The 7,774-nt window shown below is 46.8% G+C and overlaps 1 protein-coding gene across 5 annotated transcripts in view; it reads left to right on the top strand.

Moving 5' to 3' along the window:
- MOV10 (Mov10 RISC complex RNA helicase) overlaps window positions 1-7,774 on the top strand; it is a 22,973-nt gene that overhangs the window by 600 nt on the left and 14,599 nt on the right. The window lies entirely within an intron of this gene.

The following is a 7,774-nucleotide window of genomic DNA, read 5'->3' as shown; positions in this document are numbered from 1 at the left end:
GCCCACGCGCCGCTCGCGGGGGGGCGCTCGGTGTGGGGGAGGGGAGCTCGAGAGGGGGCCCAGGCATCGCGGGACCGCGGGATGGAGCCGCTGGCGGCTGGCTGCCGGTCCTGGCGCGGGCTCTGCGGGGACCCGCGCCCCGCCGCCGAGGGGCTGCTGCTGAGGGGGTCCGCTATCCCGGGGAGCCGAGGAGACCCGGGGTGGGAGGGAGAACCTCCGGCAGCTCGGCAAAGAAGAAAAGGGCTGAAACTACATACGCACCAAACCTCCATTAGCACCTGTGGCTTCTCCATGGAGACCCAGGGCCAGCCTCCTGGAGGCCCTTCTCACCCTGTGGCCGCAGGCGGTTTGGTCCCATTTTCCCGTTGCCATCGAAGTGAAAATCAGACGCTTCTTGCTGGCAAACCACAGAATTGTGCTTCAGAAACCCTATCAACAGGCTGCCTGCAGCCTTGGGCCGGAAACAGAAACACAATTTAACAGGGATAAATGTGAAGACTCACACAAATACATGCGTGGTGGTTGGGGATTTCGGCTTCCTAACAGACCTTCTGAAAAACGCTGTGGGTTTTAACAGCCCAAAAGACAGAATGGCTGTCAAAAGAGTCCAAGAAGTGTTAGACTGTGTTAAGAGAAGTGTGGTTTGGTATGTGGCCGGGGGGGGGGGGGGGGGGGGGGGGGGGGGGGGGGTGTGGGAGTTAGTGATCCTCCAGATCACGTCTCGGTTGTTTGCTTCAAATCAGTAATGAGTGTCCCATTTTAACAGGGACATTAACAGGCTCCAGCAACCTCTGAGGAAGGGGCGGCGGTTATGACCTGTTTTATGCCCTCACCCTGTGCTGGGCACTGGGGAATAGAAAGATTGACAATACAAGGTGCCCCAGGGAAGGAAAGGCTTTGGCAGGCATGCAGTATTCGTGCATACAGTATACCAGCATAAGTGGAAAACAACGGGCCGAGCATAATAGAACTAGGAAACATGCGGAAGAGAAGCAAGGAAAGAGCAGGTACAGCCGTGCTTTCCCCCGTCTTCCAGAACACAAGTCTGGGGACGTTCAGGGTGCCTCAACACAAGGCAGCTACTGCTTTGGGCTCTCTGAAGGGATGTGTTTGGATGCTTGTTAGGCGGTCGGAAAGACTTTATGGAAGACTATTGTAGTAGAGTTATTGTAGGAAAGAACGCACTCTACTCCCAACACGGCAGAGACGGCTGGGAATTGATATCCATCAGCAGAGTGAGGGGATCAGTGGATGGAAAATTACTAACGACGCATTAAGGGGTGAGAGACAAGGTAGAGGCTAATTGGGAATGGGGTTCAGAGGAGCCTGACTAAAGTTTGGTCAAGGAGATGGTCTTTATCAGCCCTAAACCAAACCTACACAGTATTTTCCAGGACTGGGGGAAACAGGCTCAGTCAGACTGCTTACAGAAAACCACAGATAGTCCACATTATGGGTGAATTTAAGGGATTTCAAAAGTGATTTCTACTATGTGCACTTGTTTCTTATGCAAATAAAATACCGTTCCCTGGAATTATTGGGGAATTTGATGCAAATAACACTCCTCTGTTCTTATGCAAATAGCACTCCTCTGTTGTTAGTAGGGAATTCTATGGAGGAGGTGACACTGACCTTGGCCTTGAAAGATTGACTCTCTTAGTACTCAGCGAAGGAGGGGGAAAGGCTTCTGTGCTGATTCATATTCTATCACAAGACCCAGTCAAAGCCTGAGAGGGGGGCCTGGCTGGCTCAATCGGTGGAGCCTGCCACTCTTGATCTCAGGGTTGTGAGTTTGAGCCCCGTATTGGGTGTAGAGATTACTTAAAAAAGAAAAAAAACCCTGAGAAATGTTTGTCTTGAAAAGAGAAAAATCGGAGAGAAGGTGGTAATCTTGAATATTTTGAAATTTGCCATGGCGGAGAGTTCCTGTCCCTTCAGAAGGCTTCATCCAACATGCCCCCCTCAGACTCCCCATGCCAGGTGGAGAGGTCTGTTATGATTAGAGAGAACTTTCATTAAACCCAGGCTGGAATGCTGTGACATCAGCCCTCATCGTTCCAGTGGGAATTCATAGCTTCTTCCTCTGGGCTCTCAGAGCTCCTTGTCCAGCCAGGTTATAACCCCATTGCACAGCCTTCTGTTGGAGCTCGTGTGCGGCCAGCTTTTCTGACCTGAAGGTGGGGACAGGCTTTTCATCACATTTGCCCCTTCTTCAGTGCCCAGAACAGAGCCAGGGATGTAGTAGATGCTGCTTAAGTGTCTCCGAATGGAATTGATTTAGTTGATCTACAAGAGAATGGGCCTCCGGAGGGCTATTGCAAGTCACCCCGTCAGGAATTCTAGGGAGCCTTCCTACACCGGGAGGGACGTGTCCCTTCCAGCTGGCGTATTTCAGGATGTTGCCATCCTCAGCTGCCAACTTGTGCCTTTTCCCACCATTCATTATTTAGCGAACATACTTAACAAGGCTCCGCTCTGTGCCTGTGCCTTGGTTCCTGCCTCTAATCATCGTCTGGTGGGGGTGGCAGATGTGTAGACAAACACGTAGTGCAGGACCGCAGGGGCTGGGGAGTGTTTAGATAGCTGGAGTTCAAATCCTGGCTCTGCTATTCACGAGTTGCATTTTTTTTAATGTTTATTTTTAAGAGAGAGGGAGACACAATCCCAAGCAGGCTCCAGGCTCTGAGCTGTCAGCACAGAGCCCGACGCGGGGCTCGAACCCACGAACCACGAGATCATGAGCTGAGCTGAAGTCGGGACGCTTCACCGACTGAGCCAGCCAGGCGCCCGCAGTTGCACTGGATTTAGAGCAAGAATGAGCCATCATTGGTAAAGCCTTACCGTGTGTAGCATGTTGCACGAGTTTTGGAAGCAGCTGGGGTCCTTAGTACAGTCATGGTTAGGAGGCCGATGTATGGAGGAACGACCGATGTCCTGAAAAGTTTCGAGAGAAGACTGCTCTTGCCTTGGGCAGGAGTTTCATTCTTTTCTTCGAATTTTGGCTGAATGCCTCCTGTGAGCAAAGCAAAAACGGTGTGAGTCGCTGTGGATGCGCAGGAGCCTGTCTAAGGAAGGAGGCGGCAACAAAACCTAATTATTTAATTACTTTCATGATAAGTGCTTGGAACAAGAGGTCCAGTACTCTTTGAGCGTATATGACGTGGACTCCCAACCTGGTCTCAGAATGAGAGGTTTCTGGGAGAAAGTGGTGTTTGAACAGAACCTTGAAGGATAAACGGGAGTTCACAGATGTTAAGGGGTAAGGGGACAGCATTCCAGACCCAGAGGGAGCAGTGGCCGTGAAGGGAGGCCAGAAGGAGGCAGGGACTGGAGGGCAGGACCTTGCCAGCTGCAGAGAGTCTTTGGCTTGTTTGTTTACTTTTTAATCTTAACAGAAATAGGAAAGCACAGATCGTTTCCAAGTAGGAGATGGGCGGATTCGGGGTTTTATGAAACTGGTCCTGGGCCCCCGGCATGGAGAAAGGCTGTGTGTTTAGACCTCTATCCACAGCAGAGAATACATTTTACTTGGGAGCCTGGGACACACAGCTTTCCTAGAGCAATGTGTGCCCTTGAGACAGCATACCGCCTCACCCCTGCCCGCTGATATTCTTTATTCAGTTCCACTTCAGTTTTCTAAAAATCCTGGTCTTTGATGCACTAGTGAGAGTTGCAAACCACACAGAACTAGATGTCCCTTTAAGATCGCTGCCAAATTTGATAGTGTGTTCTGAAATACCATCCCTCCAGCCCGGAGACTTTCCTGCACTGCATCTAAAAGATTAGTTATTGTTCACCAAACAAATAGCAGGGGCCAAGGTCAGGGTGTTACACACTAAAGATGTCCACAGAGGCAGGAAAGTCTGGAGAGGAGTGACAATGATCCAGTGGGGGTGGCTGATGCGCACTTAAGGAGGGATTGATGCCAGGACCTGTGCCTCCGTTTCTTCTTCTCTAAAATGGGATGAGAATAGTTGCCACTTTGTGAGGATTAAATGAGATCTTGCTTGCGGATACTTGAAACAGCACGGAGGAAGTAAACATTTCTTGCTGATGGTGTTAACTGTGTTTGTTTGCGTTATTCCAGTTAACACAGAAGACTGTGCGCACCTTGTAGACGGTGGAGTCATAAAGGGGGGGCCATGATCCAATTTGTGTTTGAGAATAACTCCTGCTAGTTTAGGGTAGGAAACACAAATGAATAATAAAACAGAAGGAAAGATCCTCGACTGTTAGTGACGATGGACATGCACATTTAAGCAAGATAGCATTTTTTGTTTCAGAGATTGTCCACAATTGAAAAGATTGAAGATTTTTGATATCGGGGTCAGAAAAAAGAGTATTCTCTAATTCTTCTTACTGATAACATTTAAGTTTGTACAACTTGTTTAGAAGACAATTTGGGGCGTGTGGGTGGCTCAGTTGGTAAGCATCAGCTTATGATTTCGACTCTGGTCACGATCTCACGGTTGTGAGATCAAGCCCTGCATTGGGCTTTGCACTGGCAGCTGCTTGGGATTCTCTCTCTCCATCTCTCTCTACCCCTCCACCTACCCTCACACTCCCACCCCTGCAGCTTACATGTGCTCGCGAGCTCACTCTCTCTCTCTCTCTCAACATAAATTAAAAAAAAGAGAGATTAAGAGAATACAGTTTGGCAGAACTTGCCAAAGTCGTGAAGTCCTTCTATTTGACCCAAAAGTGTATTCGAAGGCATGTGTCCCGTAAGTCACCTTCTAGTACAAGCATTTTTGTGCATGGGTGGTCACTGTAACATTTGGGAAAGCCAAGCACCTAACTGTCTGTCACTGGACAGTTAAACAGGCCACCTACACTCCTACTATGCTGTCCTTTGCAGCCATCCAGAAGAGGGAGGTGACGTGGTATAATTTCCGGAAAGGGAGTCCATGGTGGCGAAGAGGTCTGTGGCAGCAGAGAATGTGCAGCAAACAGAAAACACTTGAAACACTTTGCTTACAAAGTTTCTATATGTATAGGAAAAAAGTCTGGAAAAACACATGTGGAACAGTTAAGCTGGTAGGAGGGAGGGACGGCCCTTAATGTTCTGTGTTGGATGTCTGGTTGTTTGAAAGTTTTTTCACGCGTTGTTTGAACACCCTTTTCATTTATCTCTTTATGCACCCATACTTTTCCATCCCACCTGTGCCAGTTGCCCCCATGGGATCCTTCCACTGTATCCTTGTTTATCGTGGGTCCCTCCCCATATCGGCCTCCCACCTCCATTCCACATTCTACTCCAAGCTCAGAACACTCAGGATATCAACCGGGGTGTTTTTTGGGCCGTTTTATTTTAAAAGGATCATGTTATATGCGTTTTCAACATCCTGCTTTTCCTACTTAACAAAACGTCATGAAGTCATTCCCGATCATCCAGCATAGATCTCTACTGCATTGTCGAGATTTTTCCTCCAGCATTCTATTAGGACAAACTTCAAACATAAAAGTTGAAATAATTGTAGAGTGAATACGCATGTACCCTCACCTAGATTTTTTTTTTTTTTTAGAGAGAAAGAGTGCGAACAGGGGAGCGAGAGAGAATCCTAGGCAGGCTCTGTGTTCCATCTTCATGTTTTCGATTCATTTCGAAGCAAGTTGGAAGTTTCAATGCAACTTTTACACCAATCACGCCTGTTCAAAGTTTAAGTGTAACTTCTAGACAGAAGCGGACCACTAGGTTAAACATCCAACTTTGGCTCAGGTTATGATCTCATGTTTGGAGGGTTCGAGCCCCGTGTCGGGCTCTGTGCTGACAGCTAGCTCAGAGCCTGGAGCCTGCTTCGGATTCCGTGTCTCCCACTCTCTCTCTGCCCCTCCCCTACTCATGCTTGGTTTCTCTCTGTCTCAATAATAAATAAATATTAAAAAAAAATTTTTAAAGAAGAGGACACATTTTAACTCCATCTTTCCACGCGCTGTGTGTCATCCCTATCAAGACGTAGGAACATGACGTCACCCCCAATAGTGTCCTTCATCTTTCCTGTTTCATCCTCACCCTTGCCCCCTCAGCCGCAACCACTGCTCTGATGTTTTTTGAGGCTGTGCCTGTCCGGAACCTCATTTAACGCAGTCAGGTGTGCACTCTTGTGAAAGCTGTCTTTCACTTGTCATCCATCATGTTTTGTTTGTTTTAAGTAAACTGTACCCCAGATGTGGAGCATGAACTCACAACCCCGAGACCATCTCCTGCTCTCCCAACTGAGCCAGCCAGGCGCCCTTCAGCATAATGTTTTTGGGATTTGTCCATGTTTTGTGTGTGGTAGTTTTTTAATCCCTGAGTAGTATTTTTTCATCAGAATACAGAGCAGTTTGTTTATCCGTTCTCTTGTTCATGGTCATTGTTTTCAATTTGGGGCTATTTTTTTTTTTTTATTTTGTACTTAAGTAATCTCTGCCCCCAATACAGGGCTCAAAATCACGACTCTGAGATCAAGAGTCACATGCTCTTCCAACTGAGCCAGTCAGGTGCCCCTGTTTGGGGCTCCTTTGAATAAACTTGGTGTGAACATCGTTGTACCTTTTGCTTGGGGCTATACCTAGGAGGAGAATTGCTGAGTCACAGGGTAAATATATGTTTATTGTTATTTTTCAATCTTAGGCTAGTTGCTTAACTTGCTTTTTTGATGGTTGGCAGCAGAGTCTTCTGTGACCTTGTCTGCGCAGCCTTCCCTAGTTCCTACCTGTTTCCTGAGCCCATTTCTGAAGTTCCAGCCATTTATTGATAAGTAGCTCGTATCACTTAAATCAGCCATAATTTATTCTTTTAGCTTACAACTAATAACTCCAAATGTACATAGCCATCTGATTTCAGCTTAGATCATGATGTCACTGTTTGTGGGTATCACTGAAGGTGCAAAGCCTACTTGGGAGTCTCTCTCTCTCTCTCTCTCTCTCTCTCTCTCTCTCTCTCTCTCTCTTTCTCTCTCTCTCTCTCCTCCCCCAACTCTTGTGCTCCATCTCAAAGGTAAATAAACATTAGTGAATGAATGAATACATGACTAAATAAAAGCAGAGTGACCAGGCCTTCATGCATTTTACTTCCTTGCCGCGACCTACCTTCCCATATATATTTATTTATATGTATATTTATTATATGTATATATATATATTATCACATGTGTCTCCAAGTTTGGACAATATATGTAAAATGTGTAAATGTTTACATAAGTTACATATTTTATGTATTATAAAATGTGACATACATTAATTACATATATGTGCAAGTTTGGACTGTACATGTAACCTGGCATGTAACATTCCTGGCCCCTCACAGCACCTGGTTCAGTACATTGTCGTCTGTTTTGTCTTTTTATAAAAGAATAGTCTGGAATTATTTGGTGTTTCTTTCACTCATTCTCCCAGCAAGTATTTTTTTTTAATATTTTATTTATTTTTGATACAGAGGCATGAGAGGGGGAGAAGCACAGAGAGAAGGAGACACAGAATCTGAAGCAGGCTCCAGGCTCTGAGCCAGCTGTCAGCACAGACCCTGATGTGGGGCTTGAACCCAGGAACGTGAGATCTGACCTGAGCCGAAGTCGGAGCCTTAACCGACTGAGCCACCCAGGCGCCCCCCAGCAAGTATTTTTTAATTAATACCAGGGCTAGGTCTACACCCTGGTATTACAGTTGCTTTTTTTTTTTTTAATTTATTTATTTATTTTGAGAGACACAGCATGAGTGGGGAAGGAAGGAGAGAGAGAGAGAGAGAGAGAGAGAGAGAAAGAGAGAGAGAGAGAGAGAGAAAGAGAGAGAG

This window comes from Suricata suricatta, chromosome 8 (assembly GCF_006229205.1).
Source record: "Suricata suricatta isolate VVHF042 chromosome 8, meerkat_22Aug2017_6uvM2_HiC, whole genome shotgun sequence".
Classification (NCBI taxonomy): Eukaryota; Metazoa; Chordata; class Mammalia; order Carnivora; family Herpestidae; genus Suricata; species Suricata suricatta.
The sequence above is the reverse complement of the archived record's forward strand: the minus strand, read 5'-3'. Positions and strand labels throughout refer to the sequence as shown.